The following is a 27,486-nucleotide window of genomic DNA, read 5'->3' as shown; positions in this document are numbered from 1 at the left end:
TCAGAAAAAGAGAGCTAGAGGTCTTTTCTGTTCATTTTCAAACATTTTAGAAATAAGTGCTAAATGGGTGAGCCTTATCTATTCAAGAAGGGCTTGATCTTGCTCCTACTGGAGTCAATGGTAATCTCCAATTGACATCACTTGGGAACTGCATCCGGCCATATGTCATCTCAGTATTTAAGATTTCATGATTGGTTTCATATTCTTCTCACTTAGCAAAATATTTTATTTTGTTACAGGTTAAATCCAGATTGGGGGGAAAATCCACTTTCTTGCATATAACCTAATATTCTGGTAATAATTCTCCCATTGTATATCCACAGTATCCCCCACTGAGATTTCAGTATCCTGTGGTGGGAGAATAAGGCTCCAGGGACACAGAGTTTACTGTACAAGTAGAGAGAGCTAAAGCTAGTGTGTGCTCTTTCATTCTTTCTTTCTTTCTGTGTACAGATCTTGGAATCCAAGGAATTTGGCATTGTAGGGGGTCAGATGAAAAATTCATTATAGGCTTAAGGGCAAATAAAGTATATCTCTCTCTCTCTCTCTCTCTCAGAAGTTGCTTAAAAACTGGATTGCATATTGGTATCTGATCTGAATGTGTTTGTAGTTGGTGTTTTTTATTACAAATGTTATAGGTTATTACATTTCATTCTGTTAGCTAAAATTACAAATGGTAGCCTGAAGTCACAAAATAAATAGAAATTATTTCACAAGTACTGTATACATTTTAGTTCTGCAGTTCAGACAGTTTGTGAGTACAAACCAAATATGCACCAGTGGATAGAAATAAACGTAGACACTGGTAATAACTGTTGGATACTGTGTTGCTGCTTACTTTATGTCTAGCCAAATTATTTTGGTGGTAAGAGATGCAGGTTGACACACAGTATCAAACTAACAAAAATTACCTTTCTTTGAAAAGAGATGAAGTATGGATTTTTAAAAAAAGAGTTGGCTGGCACCTTAACCTGCACCTTCAACAAGCCTTTTTATTAGTTTTGGATCAGTCTATATCCTCTTCATACCTTTGCCAAAATCCATATTCAGTCACAATAGGTCTCCCAGTCTCTACTGGGTTGGATTTTCTCTTAAAATCCTGCAAGGTTTGGAATTCCTCAAGGTCAGACAGGAAACAGTACATGCTAGGCCATCTTTGACCTGGGGAGCCTTGAAGTAGACACAATTAAAATACCACAGCTTGCCAGAAGTAGTAATGGGGATTTGTCTTGATCAAGGAGCTGTTGCTGCGGGGTTGAGTTCAGTAAAACTAACTTGGAAGGTCATTTGGGCTTATTGAGAGTGAAACAGGAGGAGGAACTGTCGGCCTGAGTATCTCCTGGAAGTTGGTATAAGGGAGTGGAGGTCAAAGAAATGGAGCTGGGAATTCCAGAGAGGGTGACGGGGGATGGGAGACAATGTGGTTGGTTTCAAAGGAGGGAAGGTAAAGAAAGAAAAGGAACTGATTTCAAGAACTTTTGGATAAAATTTCAATAAACCATTTAAATGTTCAGTCTTATCTGAAACCAAACCTGCAAATATATTGTTTCGTCCATCACTAGTTAATATGATATTTTGCTCCACCACCCATTCCTTTTCTTTCAGTAGTATGTACAATACTTGGACACCTTCATTCAGAATCACACTATTTCAGTATACTCAACTAAAGCTTTTACATATAATCCATATAATCGATATAATCGTTTTACTCCAGCCACTTAAGTTTGTAATTATAATAGTAGTCATATGGCACAGACGAAGACTCTTTGTTAAATATTATTTTTCTCAGCCAGATTCATGCCGACTGGAATTTTGAACTGAAATTTTAAAAAAAGAAAAGGAGTACTTGTGGCACCTTAGAGACTAACCAATTTATTTGAGCATAAGCTTTCGTGAGCTACAGCTCACTTCATCTATTATGCCATAAGTACTCCTTTTCTTTTTGCGAATACAGACTAACACGGCTGTTACTCTGAAACCTGAAATTTTAAAGTTTTTAATCCAGGCATTGTGGAATCCAATCTTGTAAGCAATTTTGCATCCAAGTGAAACCTGTACTCCTTCCTCAGATAAAACTTCCATTGATTTCTGTAGGTGTTTGCCAACACTAATGACTAAGTACTGCACAATTTGGCCCAAGGACAGTAAATAATTGCTAACATCCAGCAGATCTGTCCCTAGGGTATAGCAAACCGGGGCGACTGCCCCAGGCCCCGTGTTTTGGGGGACCCTGTGTTTTATGAGGAAGTGGGCAGGGAGGTGAGGTGGGAGTGGGGGGGAGGAGGAGCCCCCTACCATCCTCTTCTCCTCTCCCCGCTCCCCCAGTGCTGCCTGCTTGCCAGCAGGCCCCACCAGTCAACACCTCCCCCTCCCTCCCACCACCTACCGCTGATCAGCTGTTTTGCTGTGGGGGGAGGGGAGAGGAGCAAGGGCACAGCATGCACGGGGAGGGGGCAGAACTGGGCGGGAAGAGGTGGGGTAGGGTGGGGCCTTGGGGAAAGGGGTGGAGTGGGGGCGGAGCCAGGGGGAAGCACCACCCGGCAGATAGAAACTCAGTGCCTATGTCCTGGCCCTGCACACACAACCCAGGGATGGCCCTACTGTCCAATATATCTAGTACAATAGAAATAATTCACATATAACAATCTTGCAATACAGAGACTAACTTTCAGTGAGTATGAGTTGAAATAGATATATTCAAGACTCAAAACATGAAGCTTTAGTCCTTAGGGGACAGACCAATGTATAGGTGTTAATGATTTCAAGGGCTGGAAGGTTTCCATGGTTTGGATAAGAGTTGCTGGGAGTGCTCTTGCAAGCTGGGGAGGATTCAGGGTAACTGCACTGTGTAACTAAGTCAGAACTCTTTCCCAGAGCAAGTCCAAAGGGTGAGGGGATGTGAGGCCACTCTGGGCAGTGGAGAGGTCTGAGTCATTCTTTGCAAGCCTCCTAATTGCCCTTAGGAATCTAAGGGTTAAGATACTTTGGAGGGATGATGTGAACACATATGCTATATATCTATTCTGCATTTGTGACACTGAGCCCACTCTATTTTCCAAGGAAATCAATTTATAAAGTGCCAGTAGGACTGACATGCTTACTTGCACATTTACATATATAAGGAGCCTTTTTTCTCTGTCCAACAATTAATTGTATGCTAGGCTCCTCTGCCAGTGCTGAGTTGAGTCCTTGTTACTGAAATGCTGACACAGTGTGAGCAGTGTACCTTTACAGCAAAGAAAAATAATGTTTAGGGTTGTTCTTTTCTGACTAGGCTTTTAAATCAAGGTCATGAAATATTATAGAAATGATGATCATATAGATGCATGTTGAAAACTCAGCTATTTTTCCCTTAGCAGAGCTACAGCATAAGTCTGCAAACAATCTCAGTGGAAACAGGTGGAGAGCAGGGCTCTTCTCAAATAATATGCTTTAGTTCAGCTTTTTTGTTTGTCCAACGTGTACTTTTTACAGCAAACTAATTCTGACAAGCACACTCCCGTGGCGTAGAAGCATAGGTCTGAGATTTGTGCAGAATTAACCTTCACTATCTTAGAGTTTATGTCACTAAGGAAGAAAAGTTTCAGAGTAGCTGCCGTGTTAGTCTGTATTCTCAAAAAGAAAAGGAGTACTTGTGGCACCCTAGAGACTAACACATTTATTTGAGCATAAGCTTTCATGAGCTACAGCTCACTTCATTGGATGAAGAAAAGTCACTTTTGTTACCATTGCAGTTTCTTTACATTAATTCTTGTGGTTCAGTGATAAAATTGGCAGTGCTCCCATCATGCTGTGTTGAGTACAGGCAGACTCCATGAACTAATTTCTTGCCACCTACACACAGCTCAGGAAGTGCTCAATGCTTCCCAGTTCAAAGTACCTTCAGCCTTCATTTCCACATTTACTTGAAGCAAGCCAAGCTCAGGAGTGCCTAGTTCAGTTGGATAGTAAGGCAAACATTGCAGTAATTGCCCTTTTGAGTGGGTTGAAACTACAGTTTGGGAGGCAAAAGCCCTCTGCAAGACAAAGGAACATTTGAATTTCCACCAACTTCTGAGAAAAATCCAAGTGGCGGTAAGTCTATGCTTAACTAGGAATCACTGAGGCATTCCAAAATGTATGGCAAAGCCCCCTATTGTCTCTGTTTCTAACCCAGATGGCTACGTGAGATTAAAGTAAATACCATCTCTGTTTGATTGTATACTCCATGTCCCAATGTTTCCAGTTGATAAACGAGCTGGAGAACCATGGTACCTCATTACTTAGATCTGGCCCCAGGTTACTGGCAAACTCCATTCATAGTAGTAGAAAACAGCATTCTTTGCTATGGAGGTTATTTCATTTTCACAAACTATTGGACAGCATGGAACTCCTGTAACCATTCTGAGGTTAATGGACAAGTTCTTTAACCACTCAGCCAATATACTGAACAAATTTGGATTATATGGTAGTCTAACAATGGGGCAATATCCTGCCAGTTAAAGGAGGAGGATGTGATGACTAATCCCACCACATATACAATAAGTACAAGTAAAAAAAAAATGGGCTCTGATATTTGTTCTATTAACTTGTACTTTAATGATCAGATTTTGGCCAGTTTTGTAAGGCCTGTATCTCCGTAGTGAGGGTATCTCCTTCCTGGGTCTTGTAGGTTTCTGAAGGAGATCTGTGCAGACTTCATGTAGCAGCCTTGCTACTGACTTAACCCAGAATGCAGCCTCTAAAAAGATCCAGTGGATAGAAGCCTGAGAAAAGGCTCTTAAGGACTACCTGTGTAGTAAGTTTTTGTTTAAATGTTATTTCAATAAGGAAATCCTATTACAGACATTTCTGAGGAGGAACAGGGGCTGTATCCTCCTAGGAGGACAATGTAGAGAAGCACCTATCACCGTTCCAAATCATTTCCAAAGGACAAAGCTTGCTCTGTGATTGAGAAGGGATGCCTTGCAGGTAAAAGTACTATTACGGTCTCTTCAGTAACCAGTTCACCTTAGTTGTGGTCTATGACTCTCTCAGATGTCTGAATAGCCTGAAAAAGTCAATACCTGAATAATGGTTTGGCCCCTCAGTCCTACTCTTCCAGGAGCAATATAGTGGTGGAATGTGTTTCTCTTCCCTGGAAGGGAGGAATTTTGTTTTTCCCAAATGGGCCCAGTGATGCCATTCTAAGTGGCATTCTGTTTGGGAACTGGGGTATGTAAACCCAAGAGTGGGGCAGGTCAGGGAGGAATTATTGTCTGAGCCAACAAGAGGGACTTTAAATAATCATGCCAGAAATACCAAGCCTGGAGAGAAAAACCTGGCTATATTAAATAATCAGAAGATAGCAGGAAATAAAGGAAAGGAAGCAGGCTTCAGAAAGTAGCTTCCCTGACAGACAGAACACTCTTCTTTCAGAGCTGGAAGGAACTGGTTTGATGAGCTCGAAGGACTACTGATGAACAATGAAAATGAATGCCAATGGGAGTTGGTGCCTGGCCTACTTCTCAGTGCTCATCATGATTTCCTGAAATACTTGCTGTGTTGAAGTGCTAATGTTCTTCATATTTTATCTGAATACTGTGTGCCTCAGTTTCACCTATGTATTACTCAAGTAGCTAGGTGATGGGAGAGGGTGTGTGAGCATTGACGATCTGGCTGCCTGGTACGGAGAATAACTGAAACTCTGTATCCTGGCAACTGATGGTGGGGGCCAATCCTCTGCAAGAATCAGCCGGAGGTGTTGGAGAACCAAGTGAGAGGTGGAGGCCAGATGACCTGTTTGCCTGTGAAAGAGACAAAGGAAGGAGAAGGACAGCTGGGCATGACTGAGGCTGGGCTGCTGGAAGCTGGTCAGTCTCCTGGTTGTGACTCAAGGTGGGTGAGCTCTGGATCCCCTACCCCCACACCAAGAGGACTTTGCTGTAACTTCCGGCTTTCTGTGCTAATAAGATCGGTTCTACACTGTGTTCCAGACAACTAATAAACCCTTCTGTTCTACCTCGTTGACTGAGTTGGGGTGCATGGCTCCTTTGGGGGACACGTAAGTGTCCCCTTCAGGTGGACTCACTGTGGGAAGCTCATGGTGCGAACAGGGGTGCTGAATGCTGTGAGATCAGACCCAAGGAGGTGCTGAAGCCCAGGAGGCTTGCCCTAGTGAGAGTGTGCCCGGGGGAGGGGAAGGCACTGCCAGGGGATCCTATCTGACTTCATTCAGAGCAGTACTAGAGCACTGAGCCTGTGTATTCATCACACTTGCTACAGGTGTTTTAGGTTTGGCTCAGAACTGTTAGTTTGTGATTAAGTGGTATGGCTGCAATCCTAACCGTTCTGGGAAAAAATGTCATTAAACTAACATTTGAATGATTTTTTTAAAAGGTTCCTTGGCCATTGGAGAAATATAATCTTAATCATAGATCCTGGGCTTTGATTCACTGTCCAGTTTTTGCAAAAGAAACCTTTGGCCTAAACTGCCTCTGGCCCTAGTCCTGGTTACTGCTACTTTATCATCTAAAAGTAGCTTAGGACCTAGCAAAATGCCAGACTGTGATCTCACGAGACTGCTGGTGAACCCATTAAAAAGGATGATTTGTCCACATATATCAGAAGGACAAATTCCCAAATACTTTGTCCAATCTGGATTTAATCTAAAACAGCTGAACCTTTAGTCTAATCAACTTTCCCAATGGTAAATAATTGCCTAATGGCATGCAATGGGAAGAAACCTTTTCTCTTTTTGGTCTAATCAGTGTTTGTTTTGAAGATACGTCTAATGTCACTTGATATCAGCAGAAACTTTTCCCTTCTCTTAATCCCATAGTTAATTGCTCCCTGAAGAACACTAAACAATTTTGTAAAGTCGTAGATGGACACCAAATTCATTCATTCATCAAGCTATATGTGTAGTAGAATTGCCCCCTCTTGCAGCCTGTAGGGGTTCCAATGATCTCTCCTTGCTTCTCCCTTTTGTTTCTTCGTCCTATTCTTGGATTCATACCTTCATCTATTTTTCTCTATGCTTCAGACAGGCTTCCACTTTTCTACCAGATACCAAATCATGTTTTTTTTAAAAAAAAGTTCCTCTTTTCTTTCTCATCTCTTACCACTCCTTCCTCCTTTCTTTTCCTTCTTGTTTACCTCTTCTTTTTTCCCCCCGCTTTCCTCTTCTCTACTTTGTTTTTAGTTGCTGCTGTTGGAAAGTTCAGCTGAAAAAAGTGAGTTTAATATTACTTTCTGCAGCAGTGATAAACAGTAACAGCAATGACTCTGCACACCTATCAAGAGTTTAGAGAATTTTTTCAAAGAAAACATACGTATATTAAGTCATGTTAGAGTGCAGTATTGTGTTCATAGGCAAACGTTCCTTGAGGTGTGAAGTTAACAAGCCCCGTGATCCATTACTGCTGCCATATAATGAAGCAGTAACCTCACCAGCAACTGTCAATGGCAGGAATTAGGGAAAAAAGCAATTATATGATTACATTTGGCTTTATGAAACTCGCTTAATTAGAAAATGTTTTATCTATTGGTTTTTAAAGTACTTAAAATCATGTGGCGATCCTAATAGAGAATGAATATAGGTGGGGGGCATCTATATTAATATTTATGAGGATTTCTTTGTTTGACTTTTAAGGCTAGAGAATAAAGCAATTGTTGAAAATATCTGAATATTGGATCCTATAGCTGGATACTGGATCCTATAGCTGGAGAGATGGGCTGATCCTGTGAGATGTTCAGTGTTCCTAGGAGGTATTGAACATCTTTCACTGACAACAGGATGCTCAGTGCCTCAAGGGAGACACTTCGCAACTCACAGAAATAACCCTTACATTAATTTCTCCATGGGCTAGTTTAGCATATGCTGGGCATTTATATGTAAATTTCTCAGCAAGAGGGGGAAAATAAGAGGAATGGGCTTGTTTGAAAATGTTTCTATTTCACACCATCTCTACTCTTTTTAACTTCTCCCTCCTGCTCTTTTCTTGTGTAGTGCCTGCGCATCTATTGATACCCTGGTACTGGTGAGTAAGGGACATGTTCATGCACTCTGGAATAATCTCCACTTAGCTCACATGCATAACATGTTGGGGAGAGCGCAAAAGATTCCACTGTGTGTTAACCTGTGTGATTTAGTTTATGAAATTGTAACCCGATGAGCCTTTTCTGTTACCATTGTCTCCAATTCATATTTTTGTCCCGTTTCATATGAAATTGGGAAATAAAGGTTTAGCTTTATTGGTGAAATCCCCTTCTCAGCACCCAGGCTGAGTAAGTTTACTGTGGAGATCCTGGAGGTTGCTGCAGGGGATTGGAGAAAGGAATACTCCCTTCCCCAACTGCAGAATAGTACTGGATCTCCTTCACAGAGGCTACTTCATCTTGTGTAATAAGCAAGAAGGTAATATAACTATTGGCTTAAGTAGTCTCTGACTGTGTGGCCCTTGTGGGCCCCTTTCCATGTGAGTGAAAGGGAGGTAAAGCATATGATCCATGTAGAAGCAGAACCTTTCTTCCAATCCCAGTTCTTTTACTTGCCTAAGGAGCCCCTTTGAGGTCTGACTGCATAGCACAATCCCTTTCTGGCCTCCCCAATTCCTGACCCTCTGCACCTTCCGTAACAAAACCAGTCCACATATAAGTAGTGAGGATTCGCTCTCAAGGAATAATAGTTATGTACTTAGCAAATGAGTAACTAGAATTCAGGTGCTAAACAGGATTAAGAGTCACCAATTATCTCTGGGCTAAAGTCTGTAGCCTGCAAAAAAGGGGGCTGTTCCTTTTAATGTTCCGGGTGGTGGTGGTCGGGGACTCTCTCCTCAGGGGGACTGAGTCATCTATCTGCCGCCCTGACCGGGAAAACAGAGAAGTCTGCTGCTTGCCAGGGGCTAAGATTCGCGATGTGAGAGAGAGACTGCTGAGACTCATCAAGCCCTCGGATCGCTACCCCTTCCTGCTTCTCTACGTGGGCACCAATGATACTTCCAAGAATGACCTTGAGCGGATCACTGCAGACTACGTGGCTCTGGGAAGAAGGATAAAGGAGTTTGAGGCGCAAGTGGTGTTCTCGTCCATCCTCCCCATGGAAGGAAAAGGCCGGGGTAGGGACCTCGAATCATGGAAGTCAACAAATGGCTACGCAGGTGGTATCGGAGAGAAGGCTATGGATTCTTTGACCATGGGATGGTGTTCCATGAAGGAGGAGTGCTGGGCAGAGACGGGCTCCACATAACGAAGAGAGGGAAGAGCATCTTTGCGAGCAGGCTGGCTAACCTAGTGAGGAGGGCTTTAAAATAGGTTCACCGGGGGAAGGAGACCAAAGCCCTGAGGTAAGTGGGCAAGCAGGACACCGGGAGGAAGCACAGGCAGGAATGTCTGTGAGGGGAGGGCTCCTACCTCATACTGAGAATGAGGGGCGATCAGCAGGTTATCTCAAGTGCCTATATACAAATGCACAAAGCCTTGGAAACAAGCAGGGAGAACTGGAGGTCCTGGTGAAGGCAAGGAATTATGACGTGATTGGAATAACAGAGACTTGGGGGGATAACTCACATGACTGGAATACTGTCATGGATGGTTATAAACTGTTCAGGAAGGACAGGCAGGGCAGAAAAGGTGGGGGAGTAGCACTGTATGTAAGGGAGCAGTATGACTGCTCAGAGCTCCGGTACGAAACTGCAGAAAAACCTGAGTGTCTCTGGATTAAGTTTAGAAGTGTGAGCAACAAGAGTGATGTAGTGGTGGGAGTCTGCTATAGACCACCGGACCAGGGGGATGAGGTAGATGAGGCTTTCTTCCGGCAACTTGCAGAAGCTACTAGATCGCACGCCCTGGTTCTCATGGGCGACTTTAATCATCCTGATATCTGCTGGGAGAGTACTACAGCGGTGCACAGACAATCCAGGAAGTTTCTGGAAAATGTAGGGGACAATTTCCTGATGCAAGTGCTAGAGGAGCCAACTAGGGAGAGAGCTTTTCTTGACCTGCTGCTCACAAACCGGGAAGAATTAGTAGGGGAAGCAAAAGTGGATGGGAATCTGGGAGGCAGTGACCATGAGTTGGTCGAGTTCAGGATCCTGACACAGGGAAGAAAGGTAAGCAGCAGAATACAGACCCTGGACTTCAGGAAAGCAGACTTCGACTCCCTCAGGGAACTGATGGGTAGGATCCCCTGGGGGAATAACATGAGGGGGAAAGGAGTCCAGGAGAGGTGGCTGTATTTCAAAGAATCCCTATTGAGGTTACAGGGACAAACCATCCCGATGGGTAGAAAGAATAGTAAATATGGCAGGCGACCAGCTTAGCTTAACAGTGAAATCCTTGCAGATCTTAAACATAAAAAAGAAGTTTACAAGAAGTGGAAGATTGGACAAATGACCAGGGAAGAGTATAACAATGTTGCTGGGGCATGTAGGAATGAAATCAGGAGGGCCAAATCGTACCTGGAGCTGCAGCTAGCAAGAGATGTTAAGAGTAACAAGAAGGGTTTCTTCAGGTATGTTGGCAACAAGAAGAAAGCCAAGGAAAGTGTGGGCCCCTTACTGAATGAGGGAGGTAACCTAGTGACAGAGGATGTGGAAAAAGCTAATGTACTCAATGCTTTTTTTTGCCTCTGTCTTCACAAACAAGGTCAGCTCCCAGACTGCTGCGCTGGGCAACACAGCATGCGGAGTAGGTGGCCAGCCCTCTGTGGAGAAAGAAGTGGTTAGGGACTATTTAGAAAAGCTGGACATGCACAAGTCCATGGGGCCGGATGCGTTGCATCCGAGAGCGCTAAAGGAGTTGGCGGCTGTGATTGCAGAGCCATTGGCCGTTATCTTTGAAAACTCATGGCGATCGGGGGAAATCCCGGAAGACTGGAAAAAGGCTAATGTAGTGCCCATCTTTAAAAAAGGGAAGAAGGAGGATCCTGGGAACTACAGGCCAGTCAGCCTCACCTCAGTCCCTGGAAAAATCATGCAGCATGTCCTCAAGGAATCAATCCTGAAGCACTTACACAAGAGGAAAGTGATCAGGAACAGTCAGCATGGATTCACCAAGGGAAGATCACGCCTGAGTAATCTAATCGCCTTCTATGATGAGATTACTGGTTCTGTGGATAAAGGGAAAGCAGTGGATGTATTGTTTCTTGAATTTAGCAAAGCTTTTGACACGGTCTCCCACAGTATTCTTGTCAGCAAGTTAAAGAAGTATGGGCTGGATGAATGCACTATAAGGTGGGTAGAAAGTTGACTAGATTGTCAGGCTCAACGGGTAGTGATCAATGGCTCCATGTCTAGTTGGCAGCCGGTGTCAAGTGGAGTGCCCCGGGGTCGGTCCTGGGGCCGGTTTTGTTCAATATCTTCATAAATGATCTGGAGGATGGTGTGGATTGCACTCTCGGCAAATTTGATGATACTAAACTAGGAGGAGTGGTAGATACGGTGGCAGGTAGGGATAGGATACAGAGGGACCTAGACAAATTGGACGATTGGGCCAAAAGAAATCTGATGAGGTTCAACAAGGATAAGTGCAGGGTTCTGCACTTAGGATGGAAGAATCCAATGCACTGCTACAGACTAGGGACCGAATGGCTAGGCAGCAGTTCTGCGAAAAAGGACTAGGGGTGACAGTGGACGAGAAGCTGGATATGAGTCAACAGTGTGCCCTTGTTGCCAAGAAGTCCAAGGGCATTTTGGGATGTATAAGTAGGGGCATAGCCAGCAGATCGAGGGACGTGATCGTTCCCCTCTATTCTACATTGGTGAGGCCTCATCTGGAGTACTGTGTCCAGTTTTGGGCCCCACATTACAAGAAGGATGTGGAAAAATTGGAGAGAGTCCAGCGAAGGGCAACAAAAATGATTAGGGGTCTAGAACACGTGACTTATGAGGAGAGGCTGAGGTAACTGGGATTGTTTAGTCTGCAGAAGAGAAGAATGAGGGGGGGATTTGATATCTGCTTTCAACTACCTGAGAGGTGGTTCCAAAGAGGATGGTTCTAGACTATTCTCAGTGGTAGAAGATGACAGGACAAGGAGTAATGGTCTCAAGTTGCAGTGGGGGAGGTTTAGGTTGGATATTAGGAAAAAGTTTTTCACTAGGAGGGTGGTGAAACACTGGAATGCGTTACCTAGGGAGGTGATAGAATCTCCTTCCTTAGAACTTTTTAAGGTCAGACTTGACAAAGCCCTGGCTGGGATGATTTAATTGGGGATTAGCCCTGCTTTGAGCAGGGGGTTGGACCAGATGACCCTCTGAGGTCCCTTCCAACCCTGATATTCTATGATTCTATGAAAGGTACATGGAATAGAAGGGAATAAACCCACTATGCTACATAGGTTTTAAAGTCTATGCATCTGTTCAATACCTGGAGGGAGGGAAAGTCAACTATTACCTCAGAGGCGAGGAAGGGATGGTGTCCCTGTAGGTGCTCCACTTTAGGTGTCTTGGTGCCCTGTGATTATAATCAGAGCTCTGTCGTAGCAGTGCCCTGGTTGGCCTTGCATGCATGGCAGCCGTCTCGTGCTGCTCTGAATGGCTAATTAGCACGCATAGCCAACTGTCCCTCAGTTCCTTCTCTACCATCTTTGCCTTGAGTCGGAGCAGCAGAGCACCCCTGTCTATTTCATAAATTGCTTATATCCCACTTTTATTTATTGCTTTTGTTGGTTTTCCTCCACTCTCTGTCCTTATTTACCCTCTTAAAAAAAAACCGTTTGCTTCTCCCCACCACCGGCAGGTCTCTGCCGACGGTGACTGAACTATGGCCATTTTTCTATAGCCCTGATCCTTCTCAGACCTGCAGGCTATCAATTCCTGTATCGGATGGTAATGCTCAGTGCATCTGCTGTCTTGGGGAAACCCATATACCACAGAAGTGTCCACACTGCAAGAAATTATCTGCCAGGACACTGAAAGCCAGAGACATCCAACAAAGAGAAATCCCTCGGGCCAGCCTCCGACCCAGAGTCCAGCCTCCTAGCCAATGGTCTCCAGCAACAGCCTCAGATAAGGGCTCCACCCAAACTGTGGCTCAGGACCCTGCACCTAGGAAAGCAACCAACTGTTGGTCGCAGTCATTGCCACTGAGAGATCCCCCTAACAATCTTCCCCGATATTGACGGCACTGAGAACCTTGGACCAAGAGGCACTGGGAATGTCCAGTACTGAGATGTCCTGAGGAGCCAAGGCACTGACGCAGCCATGCTCTCACTCAGCTGCACGAGCTAAAGCTAAGCTCCCTAGCTCAGCACCAACAGTGCCGAAGTACTCCTTGGCACTGGCTAGTGTAATGGCGCCACCTGCTGCATATTCACAGCCCAACAAGACCTCGGTACCGTCAGTGTATACTACGCTGCCATCCACATCACCGAACTTCCCGGTAGCTCAACCCTTCACTACAGAGGCGGATCTGGCAATCTCCTCCATGCCAGGAACCCCTCTGTTCGGCACCGACGGCACCCCAATCAGGCCAGGACCGAGCCAACTAGGTACTCCTGTTAGATCTGCACCCGCACTATCCAGTGATGAGGATGACTCAAGCCTTTACATCCCTCATCATTCCTCCCCGAAACTGGGACCCTCTCACAAACAACTGCCTTTGCAAGAGCAAAGCTGGCAGGCACAACTGTGGATGTCACCGCCCATTGTCATACCATCCAATTTACCATACTGGGACCCATGGGCAATCTACAGAGCCCAGAACCTTAAATACCCACAACCCAGTCCCCTTCACCCTCTAACCCATCACTATCAGAGGCCCAGGAGGAATAAGAGGGGGAACGAGAAGAGACTCCTGAAGGCGATACACTGCCACTCACCCATATTTCATCCTCATCCCCAGACGAAACAATTATACCACTACCTCCCACCACAGGAGATGACTTCAAGTCCTTCCAGGACTTATTCAAAAGAGTTGCAGAATCCCTGGACATCTCTTTAGCAGAGCTGCCAGAGACCCAGCACAAACTTACTGACATCTTGCAGGCATCCCCATCAGCAAAGATAGCTCTGCCCATTAACTCAGCCATAATGGACCCTGCAAAGACAATATGGCAGACACCTGCCACTGTCCCATGATCCTGTAAATGCTCAGACAGAAAATACTATGTACCAGTGAAAGGAGATGCGTTCTTATCCACTCATCCGGCTCCTAATTCACTGGTTGTAGAGGCAGTGCACCAAAGAGGAAAACAACCCCAGTCAAAAACTACACCTTATAACAAGCCTTATTAAAAGGCTTGACCTTTTTGGACGCAAATCTTACTCCTCTGCCTCATTGCAATTTTGTATAGCAAATTATTCAGCTCTTATAGCAAAGTACACCTACCACTTGTTCAACAAATTGAAATCCTTTATTGATCAACTGCCAGAGGAAGCAAAGGAACAATACAAACCCAGTTTTGCAGAGGACTCCTTAATCTCCAAAACAGCCCTGCAGGCCTCCCTTGACTCTGACAACATGGCAGTCTGATCCATGACCATGTCAGTTGTCATGTGTCGAGCATCATGTCTCCACCTCTCTGGATTCCCTAGCAAAGTACAAGCCACAGTTGAGGACCTGCCCTTAAAGGATTCATGAACAACCTTGAAGACCTTAGGTATTTACATTCCCCCGAACAAGAAGAAACAGGGCAGATTCTATACCCAAAGAGTCCGTCCCGCCCCGTACTCGCAACACTGGAGACAATATGATCAACGCCACAATCAAAACCAAGTGAGGCACAAGCAGAACCAAGTTCAACATCTCAATCTTCAACATCCCGTCAATCTTTTTGAAGTCTTGGTTGAGGGCTCGAGACCTCTATCTTCTCCCATGCCGGATTATCAGATGACCTCCAGTCTCTTTGGAGACCATCTGGTATCACGCTACCCAGTCTGGAACAACATCACTATGGATAAATGAGTGCTGGAAATCGGCCAGAAGGGTTAATCTATTCCATTTATTTCTACTCCCCCCACCTTCCCCATCCTTCTTCAGGGACACCTCTCACAAGACCTTGTTGCAGCAGGAAATAAACCATCTCCTGCAACTAGGAGCCATGGAAATAGTACCACTCCAACAGAGGGAAAGAGGGTTTTATTCCCATTATTTTCTCCACAGAGAGAGAATGATTTACACAGACTCAACAAGTTTGTACTGATGCAACACTTCAAAATGGTAACCCTGGCAACCATAATTCCAGCATTAGAGAAAGGAGATTGGCTCCTGTCCCTTGACCTACAAGATGCATACTTTCATGTCACCATTCATCCAGGGCACAGAAGATTCCTGTGCTTCACACTAGGCCATCAACATTACCAATACAAAGCACTACCCTTCGGATTATTGACAGCTCCAAGGTCCTAGCCGTTGCTGCAGCTCACCTCTGCAGGCTAAGGGTAATGATCTTCCCATACTTGGGCAACTGTCTTATAAGAGCAACAACTCAGCACATGGCAGTACAAGCCACACAAACTACTATAACCCTTTTCACCAACCTAGGGTTTAAAATAAACATCCAAAAGCCCACCTTGGTCCTGGTCCAACAACTAGAGTTTATAGGGGCCTATCTCGACTGCATCTCAGCACAAGCAAGATTACCCCAACAGCGATTCCTCAACCTAACCAGGCTGATAACAACAATCAGACACCCCCAAATATCTGCCAGGGCCTGCCTACAACTCCTTGGGCATAAGGTTGCTACAACTTACGTAGTCAAACATGCCAAACACCATATGAGATGCCTATAGGCCTGGCTCTTCACCTGCTATATACCACACAAGCATTCCCGCCACAAACAGCTCCCTATGTCCTACAGAGTGAAGGACTCCCTCAAGTGGTGGATGCAACTGCAAAACATCTGCTTGGAAGTCCAATTTTAAAAAAAAGTTCCCCCTATAACAATCACCACAAATGCCTTCCTCATGGGAGGGGGAGCCCATCTGGACAGCAACACCCTTTCTGCATCGAGGCACTACACCTATGGCAATGATCCATATCCAAAAAAGATAGACATTTCTGCTGCTTACCTTCCAGGACTTCAGAATATCACAGCAGACCAAATGAGCAGACGCTTCTCACAAACCCACGGGTGGGAGATGCACTATCCAACCCTCATGACCATATTCAACCGGTGGGGGTTCCCTACTATAGACTTATTCACAACAGCTCACAATACGAAATGCCTTCAATATTGCTCCTGAGCGGGGCTTGGACACCCCTCATTGGGTGAAGCTCTTCTCACAAAATGGGACGCACCGCTAATGTACGTGTTCCCCCGATTCCTCTACTGAGCCAGGTGTTGCACAAAATCAGACAGGACAAGGCCAGGGTCATACTCATCACACCCACATGGCCCAGACAGAAGTCATTCCTATACCTATGACAGATGGCAGTGAAACCGCCTCTAACTCTTCCACTACTTCCTCACCTCCTGACACAGGACGATAGCCAAGTCAATCACCCCAACCTATTGGTTCTCCACCTCAAGGCCCGGTTACTCCATGGCTAAAGGGGCTGGATAATGACTACTCCAAGGAAGTTAAAGACATTCTCATAAATAGCTGCAGGCCAACCACATGGAAAACATACACTCAAAAGTGGGTACAATTCTGCACCTGGTGTGAGGCTAATCACATGTTTCCTCATTCTGCTCCTCAACTTAGGGTCCTGGACTATATACTAGGCCTTAAAAAATTGGGCCTCTCCAACAGTTCCATAAAGGTGCACTTACCCACTATCAGCTCACTACATAAGGTAGATGGAACCACAATCTTTGGTCATCCAACAACTAAACGATTCTTAAAGGGCATGACCACATCTACCCTCCCCTAAAACACTCTACTTCTATATGGGACCTCAACCTTGGGCTACGCACCCTCATGGGGAAACCATTCGAACCCCTTGAGACTTACTCTTTGCTACATCTATCAATGAAGGTTTCCTTCATTGTAGTGATCACTTCAGCAAGAAGAGTAGGGGAGCTAGGGGCACTAATGGCACACCCACTCTATACCACATTCCATAAAGACAAAGTGATGCTAAGAGCCCACCCTAAATTTATACCTAAAGTAGCCGCCTCCATTTCATTTAAACCAACCCATTTACTTATGTGTGTTTTTTCCGAAACCCTATGCCGACGCCAGAGAGGCATCCCTTCACACTCTCGACGTCCATAGAGCTCTGGCCTTCTACCTAGAAAGAACAAAGATATTTAGAAAATCGTCATGTCTCTTTTTCTATCAGTCACTGAGCAATCGAAGGGTGAGGCCATCTCTAAACAATGACTCTTTAAGTGGCTTTCTGGCTATATCCACCTGTGCTATCATCAGAGAAACATCCCAGCTCCAGCTGGGGTTCATACGCACTCTACCAGAGCGCTATCCTCATCAGTGGCATTTCTCAATAACATACCTATCGTAGACATTTGCAGGACAGATACCTGGGCCTCGGCCCACATGTTTATCAGACACTATGCCCTGGAACAACATTCCTCTGCTGACACTCAGTTTGGACACTCTGTGCTATCCACCGTCAACAAAGATACTTCAAAGCCTCTCCTTTCAGCAAGCGGTACTGCTCCATAGTCACTTGAAGTGGAGCACCCACAGGGACACTCCTCGAAGAAGAAGAAAAGGTTACTCACCTTGTGCAGTAACTGAGGTTCTTCAAGATGGTGGTTGCTGTGTCACTACCCTCCCTCCGCCCTTCTACTTCAGAGCTTCATGCTGACTCTCTGGGGTAGAGAAGGAACTGAGGGATGGTTGGCTGCGCACGCTAAGTAGCCACTCAGAGCAGCTCAGCCAATCGGGGCACTATTACTACAAATTTCTGATTACAAGCGCTGGGTGCCAAGACATCTAAAGTGGAGCACCCAAAGGGACAACCATCTCGAAGAACTTCAGTTACTGCACAAAGTGAGTAACCTTCTCATATAAAAGACTTTAATGGACAAAGCCATGTAGCTTCCCTTGCACACACTTTCCCATAACCTCCAGATGTCATAATCTCTTGATTCACAGGAGAATAGATTATAACTCATAGAGAAGGAGCTCTAAGCTTTAATAAGTATGATTTTTACTTGTCGTCTTTACTGAAATGTTCTCATGCATGGATGGTTTTTAGTAAAGTGTTTACTGAATACACTATTTTTCATGTTCTAATCCTGCCATTGTCTTTTAGTGTAAATACTTGTGTATCTAACGATGGGATTTATGAACCATTATATCACACGCACACACTGTAGTTTTATTAGACTGTAGCACAGAGGTATTCCTTTAAAGGCAACCAAACATAATGAGAATCTCTGTGTAGAAAATAATAGTGCTACCTACTGGTGAAATTGTAACTTCCCATTTAAACAATATCAAAGGAGACCAAGTATATATAGTAAAGATTGTGGTGTCAGATGAACAAAGGAGCCACTCGGTCTAGGTAGAGAAATCAGCGAGAGATCAAATTGTACTGAAGAAGATGGGAGTAGACATGGGAGGTGAGGAGAGGGGATTCCATTTTGTTGGAAAGAAAAGCTTGGCATGGAGGAGGGAAAGAATACCTCAGGAAATTCAGATGAGCTTCATTTGGTCAGCTTCAAATATTCTAGTGTTTATTAGGAACTTTATACAAAACCAAACTGTCTGAAGATGCATACCTCTTTCTTAGAAAGTAAAAGATGAATGTATCTTTCTTTGCCATTAATAGTGAGTTAGTAGTTATTCCAGGGTATGGCTTTTATGCTGGCAAAATCAGTCTGTAGAATTCAATGGTTCATGTTAAACAAGTCAGGAATAGTTTATCTTTTTCCATGTGTTATTTCTTTCTACTTCTAAAGTGAATGAAATGAGCTCCCAGTGTTTATTGTTCTAAAAGCATTCAATTCTAAATGTCCTGAGAATGTCAGGAAAAAATTGTTTATAAACATATTTTAATACATTTGCTGAACTTCATAATCCATGTCGGGCTGCTGTAAAAGGGACCATTCCAATTTTCCATATGTTCATATCTGGTATGTGGGTTTGTTTATAACAGGAAGTGGAGCTTGAAGAGCAGAATAAAAAGAGAACTGTAACTTTGGATGAGGTTTTGTTTAGCCAGAGCTCTAAATAAAGCCACAAAGGCTTTCTCCTGCTCACAGGTTCTTGCTGCATTATGATCATTTACAGATGGCTCACAAGGGACTGTTATGAGATCCAAGTATTAACCTCACTGGAACTTCCAAGCCACTTCATGCTAAGGCCTTACCACAGCACAGTTAATCCAAACATTGAGAAGTAAGTCAGCCATTTCATGTCATTCTGTTAACACTACGGAAAGTAACTCCACCCTCTAAGGCCAATCTTGAAAAGCGAGGCTTTGCAGAGAACACACAAAGCTCAAGCAGTGTGGGTGCAGAAGATCATTGCTCTGAATATTAATAGTTAAAAGTTTAAGGTTGCTTGGTTCTTTGACCTTATTTTAAATCACATAGCTGCTGTGCTTTAGATCCCAGCATCTTTCCTGAAGTGCAAATCTCTACACTTTTCAAGTCTGGGAGACTGCTAGTGAAGTCAGGGAAGTACAGTGTCCTTTTTAAATTAAATTAAAAAAAAAAAAGTTAAGGGTTTTTTCTTGACTAAAAGGAACAAACGAGAGAAAAATAGTTTATTTAAAACTGATGTATTTATATTAAAAGCTGCTGTACTGAGTATCCTTCAATCATGGAATGCTATATGTGTGCCTTTCAGGCACATATAGAGCGTTAGAAGGGATCTTCTAGTCCGTTATCCAAAGCTGAAATGGTCATTGTCTTTACAAATTGAAACTGCTTTACATTGTATATGGTTATGGTAGTTTCTGGCTTCTTGCTTTTAAAGGAAATGAAGGTCTTATTTCCTTTAATCTGAAAGTTGCAAAGGTTTGTTTTCTCTCTCTCTCTCTTTTTTTTTTTTTTTCACTTTTAAGGGATATTTACAAAATTATTTTCAGTAAATATTTTAAACGACAGAAACGCAATTAACCCAATGGGTTTTTTAATACATAATGAACTACAAAAAGAACGTAGTTGTAGTTGCAGGAAAGCTGGTGCTAGACTTTACAGTTTTTATATTTAAACACTAAAGGCATGATTCTGCAATAGGGTTGCCAGTTTTGGTTGGACCTATTCCTGGAGGTTTCAGCACATGATATAATCTTTGATTAAAGATTAATTTTTAATTCCTGGAGACTCCAGGAGAATCCTGGAGGATTGGCAACCCACTGCAACCTTTATTCATAGAGTCCAGAAGGCTCATACCCACGTAAGAATGCTCAATGGAATCAATGGGAATACTCATGTGAGTAAGGATTATTCATGTGAGTAAGGATTGAAGTAGTAGGCCAATAGTTGCTAGTTTGTTATGTTAAAATACATGCCAACATATTTTACCCCAGCTTTGCAATACAATGTGTTGTATTTCAGTGGTGGTTTCCTAAGACTTTTCCCCCTTGCCTTTATACATTAAATAGATTAGTTGCTTTTCATTATCCATATAATTTATTAAACTGCATAGTTGTTTTTTTTTTATTTAGAATTAGCTGAAATTTCACAAGCCATGAATTCCCCTCCACCCTTATGTGGCTGTCCCTAGCAAACAATTGTTATCAAGATTTCCAATGGGAGTTTTCATCTATTATGGCAAAAACACTGCAGAATATCAAAGGGATGTTAACATTTCCATTTGCCAAGAGTGGCAGATCCAAATCAAAGCTGGCCCGGACGACTATACATAATGGCCTGTTAAAGTAAGGTGACAATTATTTTATGTCCTGTTTCATGTGCAGCCTAAAAGCATACTGAGAGACTTGGCTAAAGCCATAAAGAGGAAAGTCCATCTTATGGCAATATCTAACTAATAGAGAGAGAGAGGTACAAACTTCAGTTCATTCTTTCAGTCATAACAGAGCTGGGATAATTAGTGAATCTGACCTCTTTCTGCTCACAATCACATCCCAATGTTGTTGAATTTGTTCATAATTCAAAATTACTGCCTGAATAATTTGTCCTTTGCAGCTTTTTTATGAGTATCTGACATTCAAGCTTGGCTTGGACAGAAGTCACAGATATGGTTTCTAGTCCTTAACTGGATGAATGTAGCTCTTAGTATGTTTTGTGATGCAAATACTCATGGTTATGAATTTAATATTGTCTTTCTGTGAATAGTCTGCAGTATTTGCTGTTACGTTCATTTTCTAGAACAACTGTTAAAAATCAAACACAAAACTGCCAAAGTTGTTCCAAAAGCTGAATGAATGTTCATGCAAAATTGTTTAGTGTTTCCTTCGCTTCAGTGCACAATAAATAAATATTTCTTTGCAGTGATATTGTGTATGGAGTTACTTCAGCTTTACACCAGTTCAACTGAACAGAATCTGGCCCCTTACCTAAAATCAATTGACTGTAGAGTTAACTTTTTTAACCATAATTGTTTGTTTTAGAAGCATAGACACAAAAGAAAGCACACACTATCAACGCCCGGCCCTTGGTAACTATTATTGGATCTTTATGAAAGCAGTTATGTAAAGAAAAATGTAAAACATAGATATTATCTCCTCAAAAATAAATATATATATACACGCATACACACCATGAGATTCCTATTTAGACTCAACTAACCATGATGGTACATACGCATCCTAGAAGGCAGTGCGTTGGGCTAACATATGGTCCAACCTGTTTAAGGAAAAGACTTTTCCAGTTTCCATTGCCAAAGAACTCTTAGTGGAGCTGCTGTAGGAAGGGAGCTCATGTGACGTATGCTATTTCTAATTGGATGCATTCCCTTCTGAATCCCTACCAGGGCTGAACAGCAAACCCGTTGTGCGGTGATAAACTCTTTTAGGGAAGAAAGAGAGTAGTATCTGGGTAGATTTTTAAAAACAAAGATTTTGTTTGGTGGTGGGAAACTGGTCACGTGCTGCTGCAGGCCCTCATTAGCGATGAGTCTTCTTGTGATTGAAGGACCTCCTTCTTCCTTGTCATGTGGCCTATCTATTTTAGGTATCTTGTGTGTTTATACAGCGCGCATTGCCATAATATCTGAGTGCCTTACAATCTTGAATATATTTATGTTCACTGCCTCTCTGGGTGGAAGAATTATTATCCCAACAGGAAATATTTGGCAGAACAGGAATTTGAACCCAGCTCTCAAGTCCAAGCCTAGCACCCTAACCACTAGAGCATCTTTCTCCAGCTGTTTGCTGCTTTGCTGACAGCTCCAGTTGTAGTTCTGTAAGGGAGTAGACTGCTAAACATCTCTTCACAATTGGAGGATTCAGAGAGTCATTGGTCATGTTTTGTGCCGTTCCAAATGTGACATTTAACGCAATCAATGAGTGAATTTGCGTATTTACAAATGATTTGCACATGACTACAAACACCTTAGCACACCCTGGCCTAAGGAGCGCTGTGGCAGCTCAGGGGCCTGCACTGTCCCTGGGAGCTGTAGGTGGGATACGTGGGAGGGTGATGCATGGTGCTAGATGTCTAGGGTGCTGTTGGGTGGGTGCTGGCTGGGGTCTGGATAATAGGGAAGTTGGGGTGTGGGGGGACAAAACTGGGAGAGATTGGGGCCAGTGCTTTCATCTTCTGTCCCTGTTACTTCCTAGCCTAGATCCAGTAGGGGACTCAGCCAGAGAGAGGTAGAGCAGCCCCAGAAGCTGACTGGGTGAGTTGCAAGCCCATCTCTGCAGTCCAGATGAATGTGTGACATCTCAGCTTGGTTGCAGAAATGCATGACAATGCTGCCACATGTACAAGTGTCTTACATGACTGCCAGCTGTCAGGTATCCAAGTAATATCCACTGTATCTAGGCCTAGAGAGAACAATGAGGCAGGCAGAGAGCCAAGCAGCACCTGAGTGAAGGCAGCTGACAGCAATTACTTGCTGTGCTGAGCTATGGAGAAGTACTGCTGGATAATTTTTTTTTTAAAATATGAAAAAAAATCAAATTTTTGATGTTTGTATTTCACCAGGCTCAAAAATGGACTTTCATTTATATTGCATGACTTTTTTTTTTTTACTGAAATGATTATTGAAAAGTCATGAACAGTTTTGAAGTTTTTGATAAACACTTTGATTTATAAATGTCACAATGTTATGGAAAATGAGAATTTTTTGAGAAAGTGAAAGTGTTTTTCATTTGAAAACATGTCCATTCAAGTGTCAGAGTCCTTCCAGGTGACAGAACTTGTCCTGGTGGGTGCAAAGTCTAGTCTGGGAAGTATACTTTATACAGGAGAAGGTTGGAAAGTTTTGAGACCAATCTTTTGGTAAATCCAGACTCCATTTTATCCTTGTCTATCCTTGCAAAACATTTGGATAATGTCTTTTTGAAAAGAAATTTGTCTTACTTTAAAAAAAAATAAATTGAATATCTGCTATTACCTCAAATATATCAGTGAATTGAAACGGACGAACTTTGTGACAAATACAGCTTCATGACTGCCTGTGCATGTTGGTGGACTTCTTCCCACTCCCACAGGACTGTAGAACTCTTTGAAGTGCCCACCTTTTGCCTGGTATTTTTACATTAGTGATTTAACAGCCATCTGCTTAGCTTCTACTGCCCTTTCTTTCACTTACTCCAAGTTCAAATAGCTACAGAAACAACTTGCACAGGGAAGGAGGAAGTCATGAGTTGAATATCTCACTAGGTCACAGGAATCTCCTGTGGTATTTGCTTTGAGCAATGTTTGGGGAAAGAAGTTATCCAGGAAGGTTATTTTGTGGGCAGAAAATTCAGACAGCAAACTCAGAAGACTGATTGTGCTAATTTGCTACATATTAGGGTCACTGGCAAAATTGCTGCTTTAAGTAGAGATGGTTGGGAACTCCTCCTTTCCCCCAGACTACATGTCAGGTGCCAGTAAGAATCCCTAATTTATATCCATCCTCATATTCACTTGGCAGCATGAGAGTTTGTTTCTGGTAGGGAAGATTCTCCTGGCTCCAGCTAAATCTTTCATTACCTTTCTAGGGCTGGCAACCCATTGTTTCACTTTCCTCCTCTCTGCTGGAAAGGTTCTACTCTTACTTGATCAGATTTTTGCCGATTAACATTTGATTGGTTTAGGGCATAAATTCACAAACTCTGATTTTACATGGATCTGAAACAAGCAGGATGTTGCTTTTGAAGAACATACATTCTTAAATTTGTATAGGATTTTTTTGGAGGTCTGATTTTTAAGAACTAGAAGCCATACAGTGTGGTAGCACAGGTGTAACTAAAGGCAGAATTTGGTCTGCAGAATCTTTATTACTGAGGATGAAGCACAAACCAGAAAGAACTCCTCTACATTCAAATGCCAGGCTGAGTTTACAGGGCTGGCAGATAGGAAAACTATCTGCTTATTTCCAGAGGGCCAGCTTGTGATATTTAGCCATTGGCCCATCTGGGGAGCAGTGAGGTACCTCACCTCACTAGAGGGACTCCCATCTATTAATAAACCTTTTCAAGGGTGCAGAATACTGCCAGTACATAAGAGAGACAGGGCCATGGCTCTGCATCCTACCCATTCCCTTTAGAATCTCCTGTACCTCATGTGGTGCATGAAGCAGCTCAGGACTGCCATTTTTATAGTGTCATTTCTCAGACTATAACTACACATATCCTAAATGGCATGTGTGGCTGCATGCACATGCACTGGGAATATGCTGTAAGGTCACAGAGCAAGCTAATAGAAACATTTTACAGAATAACTTGGTATGCAGTCATGAGGCAAATTAACAGTAATGGGAGTTATGTGTGCATCTCAATAGGGGAACAGAGCCCTAATTCTCAAATGTGGTACGCAGCTTGCCTGGGATGTGAATGCATTTCTGTGTACTGTTCTAAGAGGTTAGTAGAGAAAGGAGGTTGCCATAGCAATAATGAGAAATCTTAAACAGCTAATACTTCCCACACAGCTGAACAGTGTGCTGAATAAATGAACCCACACCCATCATCTTAGGCGTCATAAAGCCCCTTGCAAAAGTATCTATTAAGGAATATTTTTACATGGCACCTTTCCTTGTTCAGGATCTCAAAGTACTGTGCAACTGTAATGTATACTGTAATACAGCACCATTCAAATGCAGACACATCAAAGCACGGTGATGGCAACCAGACGCCATATGATGGTGGGCTGGAAACTTTGGCCAAGACCCAGCACAAACCACTATAAAACCTGCCAGGGGGATTTTAGTGGCCAGGCAGAGCAGACGGAGACATGGGTTTTGAGGCCTTTGAGTAGCATGCCTGGGGGTATGTGTCTGATCCTTTGGGTTATGTTATTACAGCTTTAGAAGGATGAAGTGGCTTTTTAAGGCATGACTGTGCGGTTCTAATAAAGTCTTTTCACTCCCACCATACACCTCAGTCTACCAAGCAACACTCTGACGCCTACTTAAGGACTATTTTTTATTCTTTAGATTTTTACATTTAATCTCTTCCCTGGACCAAGTCCCCGAAAGATTCATTCAGCGGGTGGGGGGGGGAGAGTGCTAAAACACACCCCCACATTTCAGTTTCGCACAGCACTAGTCTTTGGGGATTTGTCTGACCCAGCAGGTCCATTGTTTTGGGAATAAAGTTGATTTTTTTCTTATGTGATTAGTAGTTTTCTCCTATGATTAGAGAGGGACCCAATAATCTGGATCCAAAGTTCCTCAACATTTTGGGTGTTACTAGTTTGGAAATCCAGTTCTTGCTTTTCTCTACCCTTGATCCTAGTCTCTGAGAGTATTCATCTGGGGAGAATGTCAAAGATATAGTTCCTAGGACAACAGAATGAGCAGGCTCAAGAGTCTCACAATAAACACATTGTTTTTCAAGTAACTAGTTACCCAATTCTCTTAAATAACAAACAAACAAAACCCATCTTGTCTTCAGCGCTGACAGAGGTTATTTCAGTATTGCTGAATATGGTGTAAAGCAATGAATCCATCTATGGACTTGCAAAGTTACTTTATACAGTCACCCAAGGGGTTTCTCCTTGTCCTTGCTGTACATGCTGAAACGTGCAGTCAGCCAAATCCTGCCAAGCAACTTGTATGTGGCAGCATATTTTCTTTTTCTCTGACAGCACAATGTATCTGTTGTGTCATATGGAGGATTTGTATATATGTACTGCTAAATTCTTCAGAAGGAGATTTTTTTGTCTTAGATGCACTCATTTTCCAGATTTTCTTTTGCCAACTTTTTTGTTACTTTTGCTAAGCCTGTGACCCATGTACTGAAGTAAAATCACTTCCCACAAACGTAAGCTACAGTTAGGCTATGTCTACCCTAAAGCTTATGTCAACATAACTTAGGTCGCTGAGGAGGGTAAATAATCCACTCCCCTGAGCGACATAAATTACACCAACATAAATGCTGGTGTGGACAGTGCTATGTCAACCAGAGAGCTTCTCCTGCCAGCATAGCTTCTGCCTCTCGTGGAGATGGTTTTATTTTGCAGATGGGAGAGTTCTCTCCCACCAGCATAGAGCATCTTCACCAGATGTGCTGCAGTGGTGCAGCTGCAGTGTTGTATGTATAGATGTGCCCTTAGACTCATGTCTGGTTGGGCACTCTCTCATTCAGTGGCAACTGTCACAATCCAGCATACACACCTAGTTGTGCTTAAAGACTGGTAACTGAATCCTTCTTGAAAGCTGTCTTATAACTAAGTTCTTCAATACTGATTGTAAACTGATGCTCTCCTCTGCTGGTGCTTAGAATACCTTTATACCTCCCTCTCCTTGTCTATTGTCTGCCCTTAACTTCATACGGTGGTATAGCATTTTCAGTGCTATAAGTCTAGTTCCTTGTGAGATAGTTGTATGAGTGACACATTGCTTTATATAGTGCATTGTTGTCTTATAAGTTACTCACCGCCTAGTATTTGGGAGTGGGACTTTTGCAATATTGGTAGCTTCAGCTCTCAATTCTTGCTATATTTCTGGAATGGTCCATAGTTTAGATTTCCTCAGAATAGTACAACCTAAACATATTTATAACAATGTGAGCGTAGTGATGAGATGATGCAAAACTACACAGCTGAACACTCCTTAAGTTTCAGAGACTGAACTTTGTAGCTGTACCCTATCATTGTTTTGAGCTGAACCAAAAAAATCTAGACCAAACAACTCTAAAGTTTGAATATGGTTATTTGGTAAAATTTTCAAAAGCATCTACCTAACCAAAGTCTTATTATCTTCATTGAGATTTAAGTTTTTAAGGAGGGTTGCCAACCCTGCAGAACTGTCCCGAAGTCTCCAAGAATGAAAGATTAATCTTTAATTAAAGATTGTCATATGATGAAACCTCTAGGAATAGGTCCAACCAAAACTGTCACCCTACTTCTAAGGGTATGTCTTAACTGCACAGTTAGCCTGGGCTCTAAACCTGGGTTTTGCTCATAACCCCCCTCCCATTCACACACCCAACCCTCTCACCTAAATTCAGTGGTGCTTTCCACCCAGGCTAGCTAGCAGAGCTGGGAGTATGGATTACATTAGGGTTGTAAACTTTATATTTTTAGAAAACCAAACATGCTTGCCCTGCCCCACC

The sequence above is a fragment of the Caretta caretta genome, chromosome 4 (genome assembly GCF_965140235.1).
Source record: "Caretta caretta isolate rCarCar2 chromosome 4, rCarCar1.hap1, whole genome shotgun sequence".
Classification (NCBI taxonomy): Eukaryota; Metazoa; Chordata; order Testudines; family Cheloniidae; genus Caretta; species Caretta caretta.
The sequence above is the reverse complement of the archived record's forward strand: the minus strand, read 5'-3'. Positions refer to the sequence as shown.